Source organism: Theropithecus gelada, chromosome 1 (assembly GCF_003255815.1).
Source record: "Theropithecus gelada isolate Dixy chromosome 1, Tgel_1.0, whole genome shotgun sequence".
In the NCBI taxonomy this organism is placed as follows: domain Eukaryota; kingdom Metazoa; phylum Chordata; class Mammalia; order Primates; family Cercopithecidae; genus Theropithecus; species Theropithecus gelada.
In genome coordinates, this window is record NC_037668.1 from 96,315,793 (window position 1) to 96,334,368 (window position 18,576).

Genomic DNA, 18,576 nt, shown 5'->3' on the forward strand with positions numbered 1-18,576 from the left:
CCCCAATGTATTGTTACTTTTCCTTTCATCCTCTCCTTTTATTCCTTCCCCACCTTAATTTTTTGCCTTTTGGTAAAATCAGATCTTTATGTCCAATTTCTGTGTCTGCCTAAGAAACTGTTTTTGATATACTTTGGTACATTTACCAAAATAATATTCCATGAATTAAAATAGCAAAACACCTTTCTACAGAGGTTTCTAAATAGAAATGGATTCCACATTTCTTTGAAGAAACTGGTTTTGAGGGTATTATAAAAGCTGCTTTTTCATCCTTATATTAGGCAGATCAGCTGGGGCCTGCAGGTCATGGTGAGGAGTTTGGATTGAGTTCTGAGAGCTATGGGAAGATATTCAGGGATTTAAACAGGGGAATGACTGAGGGATCTGATTTATGTTTTGGAAAAAAATCCCTCCCACTGATATTTGCAGAATGGATTATAAGTGTCTAGAGAGGAAGTAGGGAACTGGCAGTTCATTTCAGGTGAGATGATGATGGTGCTTGGATTAGAGTAGAGCAATGTATATGGAAAAAAGATGGAAAGATTTGAGATACGTTTTGTAGGTAGAAATTACAGGACACATGGGATAGGTTGATATATCTGGGATATAAGAAAATGAGTTAAAGGTCATCATGTATCTATTGCTAATATTGTAGCATAAAAGCCAGACAGCAAACCTCAGTGTCACACAAGAGTAAGTTTCTGGGGTGGTTGGCGAGGTATATCTGCAATGTGTCTTGATTTACTTTCGTAACTGGAGTTTACCTTGCTGTCTAGATGCTAGCTGAGATAAGTGAGGTTATTTGGCTCTGCTATACCTCTCCTCTCCAGCAGGCCAGCCTGGGCTTATTCTCCTAGCAATGACAGATGAAAGAGCAAGTGAAAACAGGAGAAGCCGTTTAAGGCCTAGGCTCAGAACTAATCTACTGTCACTTCCACCACTTTCTACCAGCCAAAACAAGTCATGCGGCCAGCTTAGACTTTGAGGTGGGTGAAAATAGCTTCTACCTTGGTAGTCTTTAGTGAGAAGAACTACAGTGTCACACTGCAGAGGTCATGAAAATAGGGAAGGATGTAGAATTGAAAGCGTTTGTTTCAGCTTAGCACATGGGAGACCCAAATTCGATTTCTAGGTTTTAGAATGAGCAATTGAATGACTGTCACACTACTCTCCAGGACTAGGGGAGAAATGGCAGAGCGGAAATGGGTATATTACGAATTCTCAGTCAAACACGAGATGCGAGAAGCCTGTAAGACATTGATCTTTTCCAAGACACTTACTTGTCCCTCTTGCTCCTTCCCTGATAGCAGCCCTCATCCTCCCTTCCCTGAAGGAATTTTCTCAGTAGAGGTAGGATTTGACCCAAAGTAGTCTGAGCCTATATTTTGTAAGTATTTCTTCCATCCACATATAGAAATTCTAGCAAATATAATTTTCTTGGTTTCATTACCTGCTCAATGATACTTTAGTACTCCTTATAGACAGATGATCCTGGAGGCTTCCCAGCTGTCTTGCTGGGAAGTTAGCTGGGAAGGGCTGAAATCTCTCTTCAACCCTTTCCCAACCATACTGCCAGAGGCATTCTTTTAAAGGAAAATCTGACCATCTTCCTTCCTTGAGGTTTTTAAGAGCTCTACAGAACTTACTTGATAAAGCACAGCTATAAGATCCTGCCCATCTTGTCCCCTGCTGGCTTCTTAGTGCCATCATCTGCCATTTTCCCCTTTCCTTTGTGCTCCAGAAGGACCAAGCTGGCCACTGTCTCTCATGGAGTGCATATTGTTTCAGGCCTCCCTTCACTCTGTCTAGCCCTTTGCTTGGGCCTCACTTCCTTCTCTTGTCTATCTGTCAAATTCCCAGTGTCTGTCACAACCCTGATAGAGTACAACCTTGGTGGGATGCCTCAGACAGGATGGTATCCTTTGTTCTTTTTCTGAAACTCATATATGCCTATTTTTGTATAGATCACATTATATTATTTCACTTGTTAGCATGTCTGTCTTGCTGTTCTTGCTTATTGTAGAGAAATAGAATTGTCATCCCTAGCACATTGATAGTTGGCTAAACTGTTCAATATCTGCCATGCTGGAAACTGGAGACAGCCACCTGTTCCCCCAGGGGAAAATGGACAGACTAACAAAGCTTTGCACTCACTTCTGCTTTACACCTATAAGTCACACGCAAGGCAACCTTCCTTGCTCCTCTTGTCTTCCCACCACTGCCAGAACTTAGTCTCTCCTGGCATGACTCAAAAATGTCATGGGGAAGAGGGACCTAGGGATAGCTCCTGCCACGTATCTTTCTATCTCCCCTCCTCTAGTGGATATCAGAGTGTCCTTTTGCTGGTGGGTTTCATCCCTCATTTAGAGAATCCTTCTTGCCTTCCACATGCCTGTGTGTATAATAAACATCAAAATTACTTGTGGTCTCTGGCTTGGGTGTGATATGTATTGACATTTGATATCTTGAAAATGTAGAGCATTACGCTCAGGGCATCAGTACTTAAAGAGCTTAAAACTTGTCGATGGTTGACTAAGTTAGTAGAGGCCACTAGAAGAGCTGCCTGAGTGAACTGAGCAGGCAAGAGTAAAAATTTTGTTTATAAGTGAGTGCTTAAGGATTTGTTTTTTTTTTTTTTTTAGAGAATTTGAAATATTTTACTTAAAATCTTGATTGTACTCTGATTTTAGTTAATCAGCTCTTGATTCACACCCACCAAAAAAAAAAGCACAAAAGAGGATTCTGGGTCAGCCCTGTTGGATTAATGGTGGCTCAGCTATTGAAGGCCTGTGGTACCTCAGCTATTGAAGTTCTCAGGTCATGACAGTCTGTGCAAATGCAAAGAAGAATGGGCAGCTGAAATCTTCTAGAAAAAGAGACCCTTCTCCCTGACTCTTTGGACCAGAGAACTGGTTTATTTGATCAAAGAACCTCAAGTGTAGATTAAAACCACTTAACCTCTGACTGTAGGTATCAGACAAAGAGCTATTCTAATAGCATTAGGAATTCTGGTTATGCTGAGCCAGTTTATGGAATTTTTTGGAATTATTAGATTGCTTGGCGGGGGGCCTTCTCAGACAATAAAGAATAGGCTTCCTAATAGGAGATAGTTATTAATAAATTGACTGAATATCCACACTTATATTTATTTTTCTTTTTACCAGCATGTATTTATTATCTGTTTTTATGTTTGACTCCCTACCTAGAGAGTTTCTTGAGAGTAGTGTCCCTGTTAATTTGTCACTGTATTGTAGAACCCATTAGTTAAAAAGTAAATCCTAGTCATCCCATTCTTTCTAGATTCTCAGTTTCATCTCCTCGACTCAGAAAGTGTGTTGCCTGGCTTTATCTACGCTCACTTCTTGCATATCACAGCCTGGAAACTTTTTATAACACTAAGATGTTGCAATTGGATGGCTTTCACCTTGTTTAGTGATTATTGTTCTTTATTCGCTGATGTCTTGTATCTTAAACACTGTTGTTTTATTTTTAAATTATTTTAGGCAGAGGCCAACTATGGTCCCTAGGGCTCAATCTTAGTTGGAAGCTGAAGTTCATAAATTGATAAGTACTTGTTTTGAAATAATTTCAGAGAACTGTCTGACCTTCATATAGAACAGTGGGTTGGGTTGGGAAGCATTTATGTTGTGAATCTTTAGATATGAGAAAATGAGATGATAAAGTTTCATGACTAAAACCATTAGGTATGATATGGTGGTAGTGGAAGTTCAATAATATAGGAGGCAAGAAACCTAAGAAAGACTACTGTTAGACTCATAAACTATAAAAGTTTCCTGTCATATACTGTGTATATGGCAGTGAATTGGAAGACAAAGTCCTTTTTTAAAATCAAACTTCATCCTAGTGAGGCAACAGACAATATAACCAAAAAATACACAACATCTGACTTATGTTACATTATAGCCTTATGCTGCCCCTGTTATAGCACTTGTTACATTATTTTGTAACTGGCAATGTATTCATCTCTTTCTCCAACCAGTTTGTATACTTCTCTAGAGTCAGGACCAGGGTATCCTATCTAGTCTTTTATCCCCATTGTCTAGCACAGTACAGAGCATATAGTAGATATCAGTGAATGAATAGGTAAATGGACAGTACAAATTTTTTGTATCAAAATTGATGGTCAAGGAAGTTATTTTGGATAAATGGTCTTTTGGTTGCTTTTAGCTAATTGCCCTGACATCTCAGAGTTGAATGGCCAATGCATTCATTCTCAACCCCCACTGAGGGTGGTGTGTTGTAATATGTTAAGTCTCCGTATATGTTTTCTAAAGTTCTAATAATAATCTTCTAGTGACGACTTTGTTTTTCTAGTTCTTTTGCCTTCACATTTAAACAAGTGAACAGTTATTCACTTGTTTGAATCCACTAAATTCAAAGAAGACAGAAGCTAATTATGTGTCTACTTGTGTATTATTCAGTACTTACTTCACAATATGGTCAAGACAGCTACGTGGCAAAAAATGCTAAGGCAAAAAAGGACAGCAACTAATTGTGTACCATGTCCATGGCAGCAGGATCCTTGAACCTGTCCCTAGGATCTCAAATAATGTTTCGAAATGAATGAATAAATAGATGAATGGACAGTACCTCAGGTATCCTTCTCAAGGCTAATTCACCGTCAGTAAAATGAGTCTGAAAGGCTAGCTGGAAAAAGGAAGGGTAAGCCATTTTCCATAGAAATATCTACATCTGATGAGGATGCTTTTATCGTGGTTTATAAAGACAATTCCCATTTCCCAACAGGTGTCCTCTAAAACTGCCTGTTCAGCAAAGTGGGTATTTTATAACCAAATGGATGGACTTGGGCTACTATATAGAGAATGGGCAAGCAGGCTATTTTTAAAAAAATATCTGTGGAATAAAATGTTTTAGCTCAGGCCAAGCTATTCAAGTCATGTTCAATACCTTAAATTTCAATCAAGTTTATAAAAGAGAGTTCGATTTGAAAACCTCTGCCAGAATTAGTTGTATCTTGAAGGTCCTTGTATGCAAACAATAAAATAGGACAAGAACACACAGGAGAAGAGAAGGAGAAAAGTCACATATAAGAGAAAATGTGGTAAGGTTATGCATAAGTTATTAGGCTTTAATCTTATTTTATAATTAAACATTTGGTCAAACATTTGATAAGACATCAAATGTAATTATGAAAAGGTAAAATAGCAGACAATAATCCATTAAAGATGCCTAAATCAGACTTGTTAAATTAGTTATTTCCAGAATCTGCTTATCTTGCATATGAAGACTTCAAAAAGCTTGATGGTGGGCAGATTAGTAGATTCTAATAGTTTACCATGCAAGCTGTGATGATTAGTTTGCAGCTGCTGATATGTGCATTAAAGCTGTGAAGTATTTCATGAAACTGCTACAATGTCATTCTCTGACATCAATCTGTAAACGCAGAAATTCACACTCAATCAGATCTGCTAGCAATTTTTTTTTCTACTGTAAATCCTTCATAATCTTTCTTTAGCTAAGTTAATCATATCTGCACAGGCTGTGTGCAGTTAAGGTAATTACCCAAAGAATCTTGGCCTTAAAAAACACTTTGATAGCTAATGTTCATACTTCTAAATGAACACTTTATTTCTTGTCTGAATAATCTAGTATTAAGTTCACATTTCATTTCTCTTTGTGAGGACAAGTTTTTGAATACCAAAATTATTATTTTTTGCATTTATTAATTAGAGATGTTTTGTTTAACTAGGAATTTTTTTTAACAACTGGATTTAGAAAGGTTCCAATTGCACTTAAATTACATTTCAACTGTTACATTAAAAAAATCTACCTTAGATTATTATGGCTGCAAAATTCATAATTAGCAGATGATAACAGATTTGAAAGAATCAGTAAAGTTAAAATTTGAAATGGGGTAGAAGAAGAAGCAGGGTGGCTCCTTTCTTCCTTCCCTGCCTCCCTCCCTCCCTTCCTTCCTTCTTTTCCTTCCTCCCTTCCTCCCTCCCTTCCTTCCTCCCTTCCTCCCTTCCTGTCTTCCTCTCTTCCTGTCTTCCTCTCTTCCTTTCTTTCTTCTGACAGAATTTTGCCCTTTTGCCCATGCTGGAGCACAGTGGTGATCATAACTGATGGCAGCTTCAAACTACTGGAATCAAGCAATCCCTCTGACTCACCCTCCCCAGTAACTAGGATTAAAGGCACATGCCATCATGTCTAGCTAATTTGTTTATTTTTCTTTTGGTAGAGATGGGGATCTCTCTATGTTGTCCAGGCGGATCTGGAATTTCTGGCTTCAGATGATCCTCCCACTTCAGCATCCCAAAGTCCTGGGATTACAGTCATGAACCAACATGCCCAGCCTATTTTCTGAAGGGCATTAAGGGAATTTCTGCACTTTGAAATCAGTGAGCACTATTTCAACAATCGTTGGAGCATGGGACCATTTCAGGTCTGGAACAAGAAGTAAAGGAATGACAAGGAATTCCTTCTTCTTTCCACTTCCATATCCAAACTTGGATTAAAGAAAAATACTAGCTGGGCTTGTAGAAACACATTATTTATTGGTCTTTATCATATTAATCAATCAGTATAGTAAAACTGCAATCAATTCAATAAACGTTTCAGTCATATCCATGACTTGTTATATTTTGTTTGACTAAACTGACTCTAAGAATCCAAGATTCTTGTCTTTAAAGGAGTTTAGAGATAATCTCATCCAAACCTCCCATTTTACATATTGGGAAATTAAATTTCAAAAAGAATAGTAATCTAACCTATTAGTAAAAACCTGAGGGGTATCATTACTTTTACTTTCAATTCAGTCAAAATTGAAATGGCATTGTTATAGCATATAGCAACTAGATTTTAGGCATGTTAGAGCATATTTGTTTTTCTATTTATCAGTCTTATTCTTTTCTGCCACCAGAGAATGTTTATTTCCAACAGCCGATGTGTAGCCCATATGGATACTAGATAGCAATTATCCACATCACATTTAATTATTAGGAATGAGAACCCTAGGTCTTGCCTTCTGTTTGGGCTATACCCAACATGTTGAAACAGAATGCCCAGGCTGAGTTTCCAGGCAAAGTTTATTTCTCACCACAGAAACCAATTTTCATGAACCCAGCTTTTAGGACTCAGTTAAGTCCATCAGAATTAGACTGTATTTAAAGTCAGTCTAGTTAATAGGTATGGCAGGATTTACCAAATCTACATGATTATAAGACTCACCAGGGGCACTTGTTAGAGATACAGGTTCTCTCCTGAAGATTGTGACTCCTTAGGTGTGTTTTAATAGGTTATGCAAGGTTGAAAAACACTAGAATAGGATATGTGAGCTAACTGAAACAAGGCAGACAGAGTAGAGTGTATAGATGGATGTTTCAAAGAAGGAAAAGTTTAAAAGGCAAGCTCTAAACAGAAGCAGATCAGACATAAAGGTAGAGGATCTTAGACTTATTGGACAGCGAGGACTTCAAAGTTGAGGTTGTTGAGTGACGTTAGTGGCTCTGAGGACAGGCTCACTGCTCTCGACTTTCCTATTTGGTGCTTCCTCTAGAATTGTCTAATCAGTTGAGTTTAATATGTCAAACCCAAAGTCCCTGTGGATCTTAATATGCCCAGTGCCCGACACAATTGTCACTTGATACATATTGCTGAAATTAAAATAAAACAGATTCCATAAAGATGGTGAGGAAATCTTATGCAGAGGAATTCTTCCCATTACAAATGATTGAAAAGGTTTTCTTGTTGTTGTTGTTATTTTGTTTTTGCTTTCTGGCTGAGATGGTAAATGTACAAATATCTCTTTAACAATGATAGGAAAACTTCACTTCCTCAAGTACTTTAGCCTCTGAATCTTGTGGAAAAGATATGCCTTTTGGTGTGACAGGAGCTCTGTAAAGGTGTTCATGTTCTCAGATGATCCAGAGATTGCTATGAAATTATCATTACCATCACATAGTTTATCCTCTGAGGCCTTTTGTTTCCTGGTGCAAAGGTCTTAGTAAATTGTTTTACCTTCCTGTGCCTCAGTTTCTTCACTGTAATATAGCAAGAATAATTGTACCTACCTCAAAGAATTCTTGTAAAAAATAAATTATGAATATAAAGTGCTAAAAATAGTGTCTGGCAACAAGTTCTCAGTACATCGTTAGCTATTATTATTATTATTGTTGGTTAAGCATGAGAGTATCTAAGATACTAAGGGGAAGAAAGAAAAAATCATTGGACAATGGGGAAGATTGACAACAATGGTGACCCAAATTTATGTTTTCCCTGTTTCCATGCTTTCTGCAATGTGTCTGGGCAACTCCTCTTATCAAGAGATAAATCTATTTTTCCAACTCTTAAATCTGGGCTGGCCATGTGACTTCCTTAGGCCAGTAAAATGCAGTGGAAGGGACGGTGCACCAGTTCCGGGCCTAATCTTCTGCAGGCCTTGAACAATTCCACTCTGTCTTTTGAGACTTTACCTCTATCTTGAGAAAAAGCCCAGGGTAACCTGCTAGAGAATAACAGACCACATGAGGCAGAAATGAGACATTTCAGCTGAGACCATTCTACAGCAGCCAAGACCAGAAAACTTGCCCTTCAGACTCCAGATGAAATTGATCACCTACAGAATTGTGAACTAAATAAGTGCTCATTATTTTTAAGTCTCTAAATTTTGGGGTGGCTGTTTAATGCAAAAATACTTACCTGATACAAGCTATAATTAAAAATAAGGGACAGGCATTAAGTAATAAATATTTGCTTATTTGCTGTGAGTCACCTCTTATTAGCAGTTAACTAATCCTATAGAACATATTATCATATAATAAAATTTGAAGTAGACCTTAAAGGTCTCTTGGTGGAAAATACTCCGTTTACAGGTAAAGAAACTGAGACCCAAAGAGGTTAAGTGATTTGTAAAAGATCATATAGATCATTGTAAACCTTGATTTACAGGGTGGTAGCAGAGTAATAAAAAAGGCAAACCATAGCAAATGAATGTCAATTTTGGAAACACAGTAAAGAAAAACGCTCAGAAACTCCTCTCATGAGACAGAAGAGAATGACATGTGGAGAGCTTAAGAGAGCAGCTCTGCCTAAGTGGGGATTTTCCCATCTTTAACAGTGTTCATGTGCTTCTCAACTCTCTTCACCAAAATATGCTCCATGTTTAAGACCATAGCCAGAGGCTACTGGCCGGAGGGACCACATTTCTTTGAAGTTTCTTAAAAATTCATATAGCCTACCACATAAAATACTATGTTTATATGAGTACACACTTTTTCTTCTCTAAAATGTTATGATAAATTGATTCTGCAGAAAGATGGGTCCTATCTGTCCTGTGTGTTCACTTACTCCCTGGCATATGACCTTGAATGTTAATGGAAAAGCACATTAGATCAAGATGGTGGGGCAAAACAGTCACATGCTATGCACTGAGGACTCAGTAGTTAGGTCTCAGGTTTTCTCTGTGGTTCCTCATTGTGAGTCCTCCCTCGCTCATTCAATTCACAAACATTTATTGAGTGTCTTCTATGTGCCGGACACTGTTTAGGCACTAGAGATACAGCAGGGAAAAAACCAAAAACTCTTGCTCGCAAAGAATGTTATTAGTTTCCAATTGCTGCTGTAACAAATTGCCACACATTTAAGTGGCTCAAAACAACACAAATTTATTATGTTATAGTTCTGGGGTTCAGAAGTCTAAAATAGTTTCAGACTTCCCTTTCTTTAGCCCATCGAGACCTTTTCTTGGACCTCCCTTCCTTCCCTTGTCCATCTGGCAAATTCCCAGCATCTGTCACAACAAACTCCTTCTGAAGCCCCTGGGGGATAAGATGTTTCCTTGCTGGTTCCGGTTTCTAGAGGCTGCTTATAGTCCTTGGCTTGTGGCACCCTCCTCCTTCTGTTAAATCAGCAGCACAGCATCTTCTGTCCTCTCTGATTTCTGCTTCCATCTCTAGACCTTCTCTCTTTGACTGATCCTCCTGCCCTCTTCTTATAAGGACCCTTGTGATTATATTGAGTACATCCAGATAATCCAGGATAATTTCCTCATCTCAGAATTCTCACTTTAATCACTTCTGTGAAGTTTTATTTTATCACATAAGGTAACAGAATCACAGGTTTTGGACATTAGGATGTGGACTGATTTGGGGGCCCATTATTCTGCCTACCAAAGGAGGTTATATTTTAGTAAAGCTCATTTTTCTTTTCTTTTTTTTTTTTTTTTGTTGAGATGGAGTCTCTCTGTCACCCAGGCTGGAGTGCAGAGGCGTGTTCTCGGCTCACCGCAACCTCCCCCTCCCAGATTCAAGTGTTTCTTCTGCCTCAGCCTCCCCAGTAGCTGAGACTACAGGCACATGCCACCCCACTGGGCTAATTTTTGTATTTTTAGTAGAGATGAGGTTTTGTCATGGTGGCCAGGTTGGTCTTGAACTCCTGACCTCAGGTGATCCACCTGCCTTGGCCTCCCGAAGTGCTGGGAATACAGGTGTGAGCCGCCGCACCTGGCCATAAAGCTCATCTGTACAGAATAAAGTTGAAGTTCTTGAATATGACTCAAATGAATTTCTGTGATGTTTTTTCTTCCTAGCCCTATCTCTAGTAATTCTCTACTACAAATACATAGTTCAGCATCCTGACCTTCTTCTATTATCCTCCCCAACTCAGAACACCTCTATTTCTCACCCTTGTGATTTCCAGCTGTCTGCAAGGCCATACACCCACATTCCTCTTCCCTACATCTCTACACCCTTTGTCTGGCAAAATATTCAGCTAGGGCATCACCTTGTCTAAGAAATGGGGCCTCTCCCATTTACTCTCAAAAGACTCTGTGCCTGCCTCTACCACCAACTTCATCACACTATATAGATCCGTTTAGGTGTTGCCTGTCTTGCTCCATTAGTTAAAAAGCTATTCGAGGGCAGGGAAGGTGTCATTCATTTTTCTAGCCCCATCACTTAGCAAAGTACCTGCACAGAGTTAAGGGTTTAAGAAATGTTAATTGAACATGTGAGTATCACTGAAACTGTTTATCAGTTAATTAGGAGAGGAAGAAGCAGGGGAAGAGAAGGGGAAATAGTTTTAATCTTGAGTTGGTAAGAAAGTTTAGTAAAGAGTGGATCTCTGCTGGTGTGGAGAAGGAACAGCAGACAAGGGAAAGATGAGATGAGATATACATGACTTTCAGGCAGTAAGGATAATGAGCCTGAGGCGCTGAAGCCTCAGGGCTGCATTTCTCAGCAGGGTTGCTTTTGATGTGTGCCTGCTTTGATCCCTGCTGTGTAACTATGGCCCAGGATGTTCTGGAATGAAGAAAATCTTATTGTGTCCTGTTCTCAGGACCCATGGTGTGTGAGAGAAGAAACAGTAGGGGAAAGGAGTGGTTTTCTGGTGGCAAAATAAAATCATTTCCCAAAGGTAAATAGCCTTTCCAATGTGGTGGAGCACTGAAGCAGAAGAGAACATGCAGAGAGAGGACATAATGTAAGGTAGAGAGAGACAGAATGCAACATAAAAGCTGAGATAAGATCAAACAGATAAATGCAGAAGGGCTGCAACCCACGGGAGAGGGAAGCAAACTTGTTCATGGGAGCAACAGGACACTGGGCCATAGGTGGAGAGAATTTTTCTGCCTCATGGACAAAATATGAGAACACAGGAAGTGACACTTCAAATGCCCCTACACCAAGGAACAGGGCAACACAGGTGGCTAGATCATGGCTGGCAGAGAAACACAGAAGTAAGGAGAAACACAGAAACACACTGCTACCCCTTCTTGTATGGGAGGCCAAGGGGGAACTTCCTTGTATTGTGTAGTTTAGTTTTAGAAGCATAAATTCTGTCACTAATTACGTTCGAGTTAAATAAACCTTATTAAATGTAACTGGGATATGAATTCAGTTATTCTCAAAAACTCCTTTTAGAAATAGTTTCCATTTTAGAAATGTTAAATGTGTACACTAGTCAGGTCCTGTTGACCATCGCAGACTAACCTAGTGTAAGTGTATTGCTATGTTAATCTGCCCAGGTTGTCAGAAAGAGAAAGGAGAATGTCATGAACTCTCAAAGGAAGGCAACATGTGGAACATGCTTTGGAGAATTATTGTTTGAAAGAAAATCAAACACTCCGATGCCACACATATTAAGCAGTTTAAAGAACAAACAACTGGGGTGGTCCTTGAGCAACTACTTGATGGGACTTGATTTGAAAAAGAAGCACTTTTTAGAATATGCTATATTTTATGGTTAATTACCTTAACCCTATATCCCCATATTCAAAGGGGTATATAAGTGGAAGTCAAAATCACTATAGTTCTCCTACAAAGGTATAAATTATATGTTTTAACTCATAGCAAGAACCAAGGCAAGACCCTTGTCTATTTTAATCAACATTAGTATAGTACCTGCCCATCATGAACACTCAAGAACAGTTGATAGGCTGGGTGTGATGGCTCATGTTTGTAATCCCATTGCTTTGAGAGGCTGAAGCGGTAGGATCACTTGAGGCCAGGAGTGGACAATATAGCAAGACCCCATCTCTATGAAAAATAAAACAATAATTAATCGGGTGTGGTGGTGTGCACCTGTGGTCCCAGTGACTACGGAGGCTGAGGCAGGAGGGTCACTTAAGCCTAGGTATTGGAGGCTCTAATGAGCTATAATTGTACCACTGCATTGCAGCCTAGGCAACAGTGTGAGACCCTGTCTCTCTTAAAAAAGAAAAAAAAATTGATAGAATGAACATAAGGGATGAGAAGCTGAGGCACTGAGTCTGTAAAATTTGTGCTTAAGAATGGGGATAATAACTAGGATAAAAGTCATGATTTCCCAAAGATATGTGAGCCACTGAGGCTTGATTTCCTGTAGTTTAATCCTAGGAGAAAGTTAATAATATTCATACCTGCATTTTTATTGCATGTCCATTGTATGCTAAATATTGAGCTGGATAACTTAGCTATATTGTTTCTAATCCTCAGAATAAGCCCCCATAGTGTTATCCTGGTTTTACAAATGGAGAAGTAGGTTATGAAAAGTTAAACAACTTTTCCGAAGTTACATAGGTAGTAACACTTACCACATAGGTAGTAAGTGGCAGCATGGTGACTCAAACCTAGATCTGACTGCTACATAATTACCTTTTATGCATACTACAGTATCACAAACAGCATCTCTATTTTTAAAAGCTTTATTCCTTGTCACAAAATTAGTACATATTCATGATTATAAATTTGGAAAATATAGAAATATTTAGGAAAAACAAATCAACCATGATACCGCCACTGTTTTGCAAAAATATGGTAATACAATTGATTCTCATTATTTGTAGAAGTTATGTTCTATAAAGTCACTGCAAATACTGAATTAGTGAATACTGAACTTTTGTTCCTAGCAGATACGTAAGATTAGGCTACTGTAAGCCCAACATTTTTATCAACCAGTCAATACATTACCTTATTTTATGTTTATTTCTATTATAAAGACACATTATTTTATATATATTGCTGCTTCATTAACATGAAACTCACAGCCAACAGCACTATAGCTCAGACCTGAATGAAGTTTATCTAACATACATGTTTTATCTGTAAGTAAGGCACATTGGCCTTGTCCTCAGGAATGCTAGACAGTACCTTAGAACCAGACTACGTGGCCATTTCAGACAGTGAAATCGGCAACAAAAAGCAGAAAAATGTGGCACTAAATACACCTCAAAAAGGACGCTTGTTTACAGTATAAGAGCCGAAACAAGATGGTAGAATATCACCTTGTTTGACTTTGATGAGAAATGTGTATGTTGGGTGACTCAAATATTGCACGACTCTGGGTAAGTCTTTGAATAGCCATGAAAGTGCTGCAAGTACTGATTTGGGGGTTACGAATACATTTTAGCAAGTAGGTGCATTTGTAAATATAGAATTATGAATAATGAGGATTGACTGTTTCCTTCTGAGGAGTCAAAAATCTGATTGATTTTATCAAAATCAAGAAACTATAGAAGAGGACTTTTCAGAAACATTTTCAAAGCTTTCTTATGTACAGACTTTGGTGCCACAGGCCTGACACAAACCCATCCTTCCATTCATTTCATTTAACATCATTTGAGTAACTTCTAAGTATATGTTAATGTAGGAACCAAGGGAAAATGTCTTTACCTCGTGAAGGTTCACTGAAAAATCACATGACAAAAGCCAGCTTGGAGAAAAGGCACATAAATCTATTAGCATGCACACGGGGAGAGTCATGGAGTGATGAAATTCAGAAGCTCATATACTATCTGGAGGATACAGAAAAAAATAGGGGTTCAGAGCATGGCCCAAAGTACATGATGGTGGTTAAATCAGGTTATACTGGCAAGACATGTTATGGGAGAGAGAAGAGAAGAGGAGACCTGGCTAGCAATGGTAGTCTTGTTATATAAATGAAACCTCACGGGTAGTAACCCTCAAAGAGAATAGATGGTAAATATTTCTTTCAGACCTTTAAAGCGTTCTGACTCTCAGTTAATCTTTCCTAGATCTGGACAAGGGAAGGCCTGCCTGCATCAGTGCAGATTCTCTACAGATGTAAATCTCCTCCGCAAAAGACAGCTTAGTAGAGCTACTTCTGTTTACGGGATTTCTAAACAGCTATCTCAAAATATGTCAAGGAAATATATTTTGGAGTGAAATAGTTTGATTTACTTCACTAGGTACTGTGATAGGTATTGGAGTTAACAAGAATGAACAAGAAGGTTCCTATTCTCCAGAAACTCATGGTTTGACGGAAGAAGCCAGGCATATAAACAAAATAGTTTAGCAAAATGTGGTAAGTTCAGTAATGGACATAGATTACAGGGTCTTTTGGGAGCACACCCAGGAAGAGATCCACTTAGTAGGGTGGGTGGTGCCTCAGCTGAGTACTAAGAAATTAGTCTGATTTAGTCAGGTGAAGGGTGGCAGAGGTTGGTGACTATTCCTGTGGATACTATGCAATAACATAGTAGATGTTAAAGTCTAATAAATTTGATTCAGAAGTCTTTGTAAACTACAGGTAAGATGATTAATTACCAATTATTCTAGCCTATATCTTCCAGATAGCACAGATTTTATTGTATCTCTTCTCACCTAACTTGGAATTGTTGCATCATCATAGTATGAGGAATACATGTAACATGCCTTAAGTGTTTTGTTAGATAGGTAAAGAATCTTGTCTTCTTGTAGCATATACCAAGGTCACCGTACTTATGTTAGTTTTCCACATAGATCGTAGGCTCACTTCAAGGCAGAGTGCTTTGTTAAAAAGTCTGCAAATAGAAGCCATTGTCTACTACATGACAAAGAGCTAGCAGTTGAATATGTCTAGCTCAACCTCTGCTTCCTGAGAGAATTATAGGTAGTTTATTGTAATCAATTTTGAGGAAAATTGTATACAGTTTCCTTTGATAGTATATTTTATGATTTCAAAGGAAGTCTATACAAAATCTAATCGCTCTATTAAACTTTCTTTTTTTTTTCTATCTTGTTATACTTAGAAGCAAAGATTAGATGGGGAGAGATGATTATCTTTTGTTTTGTTTTGTTTTTGTTTTTGTTTTTTAAGGCAGTGTCTCACTCTGTTGCCCAGGCTGGAGTGCAGTGGTGCAATCATGGCTCACTGCAACCTCAACATCCCTGGGCTCAGTGATCCTCCCATTTCAGCCTCCTGAGTAGGTGGGACTTCAGGCCTACACCACTGGGCTAATTTTTGTATGTTTTGTAGAGATGGGGTTTCACCATGTTGCACAGGCTGGTCTTGAACTCCTGGGTTCAAGCAATCTGCTTGTCTTGGCCTCCCAAAGTGCTGGTATTACAGGCATTAGCCACCATGCCTGGCCTTATCGTCCATTTTTAATGTAAGAGTAGTCTCAAATATTTTCGTTTTCTAGGTGTTTATTTTTGTGTGTTTTTATTTTCAAAAAGTAATACTGTACATGACTGAAATTAAAATAATACTAAGGATATACACATTAAGAAATAAGACCCTTTTATAGCTCCAAAATTCAGCAACCACTATTTATCAATTTCTTATAACTATCTAACAGTTATATTCTATGCAGATATTAACATATACATCTATAGCTAAATTTTAAAGGAAGCCAGAATGAAAACAGGTGGATGAGTTTTCTAGGAAGACAGTTCCTTCATACTCTGTTTTCTCTAAAAAGGTAATGATATGTTCAGAACTTTAAAATTTTCTGGGCACAAAAGCAATAAATGGTCTAGAGATATTTCCGTTTTAATTTCAAGGAAAAGGGCACTATTATCAATTGAAGGCATACTGTGTGCACATTCTGTACTAGGCACTTTATACATGTCATTTAATTTCAACTCTCAAACATGTAGTGAAGAAAATATTATCCCCATATTATAAATAAAAAGCCAGCATCTCAGAACATTTAAGTAACATTTTAAAGGTTTCACACACCTGGTAGATAATAGAGCCCCAAGAATGCAGTTCTGTGTGATCCCAAAAATCCATGCTCATTCCATCTATATTCCAGATGCTGTACATTATGTTTGATATTTTGATTATAAATCTAGACAGTTGATATTAGCTTAGTGGTTAAAAAATTTCTATCAGATATCTGTACCTGTAAATTTACCCTTTTAAAATTTGTGAATAACATCACTGTGTAATTGATATTATAAAGCTGTATTTAGTGGAGCCAAATCCCTTTAAAGAAGAGATTTTCACAAACTAAAAAGAGCTGCATCAGAGGAGGCCTGCAGATGGCACTGCTGCCTGAGAGTCACTTAAAAAAAATGCATAAAGAATTACTTTAGAAATTATCCAATGCTGATTCCAAAAGTTAAATTTCAATCAATATTTGAGTAAGTTATAATTTGTGTAATTCCTTCCAGTTTATGGTTGATGTTGAAATTTAATTTTCAATTTAATGAACAAGTAGAGTAATGCTTAGTAGTATTTCTATCCAGTAAAAGGTAGAATATAAGCCTTTGTGGATGGGACACATGAAGATCCATTAAGTTGGAGAAAAGAAAGAGATTCAGATTCTTTGCTTGGGCATAAGATGCTGCCTGACAAATCAGATTACTGAGGAAACAGAAGACAGATGGAGGCTGCTAAGATCTATAGATGAATGCAGGAATTTCCGAGTTATAAATTAGAAAGCTAATGAAAACACATGAATACAAAAGTCTGAGACATCAATTGTAATAAACAAAAATGGAAGGTCTTTTATCAGTGTCTTTTTAGTGTTATCGTGATTTTTTTTTTTTTTTTTTTTTTTGAGATGGAGTTTCACTCTTGTTGCCCAGGCTGGAGTGTAATAGTGCAATGTTGGCTCACGGCAACCTCCGCCTCCTGGGTTCAAGTGATTCTCCTGCCTCAGCCTCCTGAGTAGCTGGGATTACAGGCATGGGTCACCACACCCGGCTAATTTTGAATTTTTGGTAGAAACAGGGTTTCTCCGTGTTGGTCAGGCTGGTCTTGAACTCCCTACCTCAGGTGATCTGCCCACCTTGGCCTCCCAAAGTGCTGGGATTACAGGTGAGAGCCACCGCACCCGGCCTCATGAATTTTTAAGAAAAGTTATTGCAAATCCTTAACCCTAGCTAATCACATAAGCTTTAGAAGACAAAAAGATACTTTTTCTTGAGTAGTTAAGGTATATAAAGTTCTGGAAATAGAATACTCCAAGATTTTCATACGGTCATATCTGGATGATAAGATTATGGGTGATTTAAACTTTCATTTTCAAATCATCTATAATATATATTTTTAAAATAAGATATAATCAATAAATATTAAATTTTAAGATAATCAAAACCATTGTTCTCATTCCTTCTGTCTCTGTCTGTCTTTTACATATTAACACAAACCGTTTTTTTTTTTTTCTTTAGTTTTAAGGCTATGGATCCCTTGTAGTGAATGTGGGGTATTCTGCACAGATCCGTTCAGGGTTGAGTCATTTATTCCTCCAGCTGTCGGGAATATTGGCTACATTCCTCTTTAGGAACTGTGCTTGGCTAAAGGGAACTACGTTACAAAGCTTACATCTCTTCCCCAGGATCAGCCCATATCCATTGACTGGTTTATATGAAGGTAAAAGACCCAGCTCATTTATTAATTTGGGACAATTCCGAAAAGTCATCACAGCTCCCGGATCCTGCCATGGGATCAGCTGAGGCCTTTATTGCAATTGCATTGTGGTTAAATTTTTTCTTTTGCCCCATCCCACCTCCATCACTTTCTTACAAATGTCATTCCCAAGTAAACCTCATAAACACAAACATTTGTCTCAGTATTGTGGGGAACATGACCTAAGACAAAACCAGGAGTAGTCCTAAGAAGCTCACAGCCAAGTTAGCAAATCTACAATAACATATCACTCAGTTGTTTTCTGGTTTGCAGTTTTTGACAAGAAATCTACCTTCATTCTTACTTTTTGTTCCTCTGTGTATGTTTTGTCTCTGGCTACTTTTAAGATTTTTTTTTTTTATCACTGGTTTTCAGCAACTTGATTATATGTTGCTTGGTGTGGTTTTATGGTTTTTTTTTTTTTTTTTTTTTGAGGTTACTTTAGCTTCTGTGAGGTTTTCATCACATCTAGAAAAA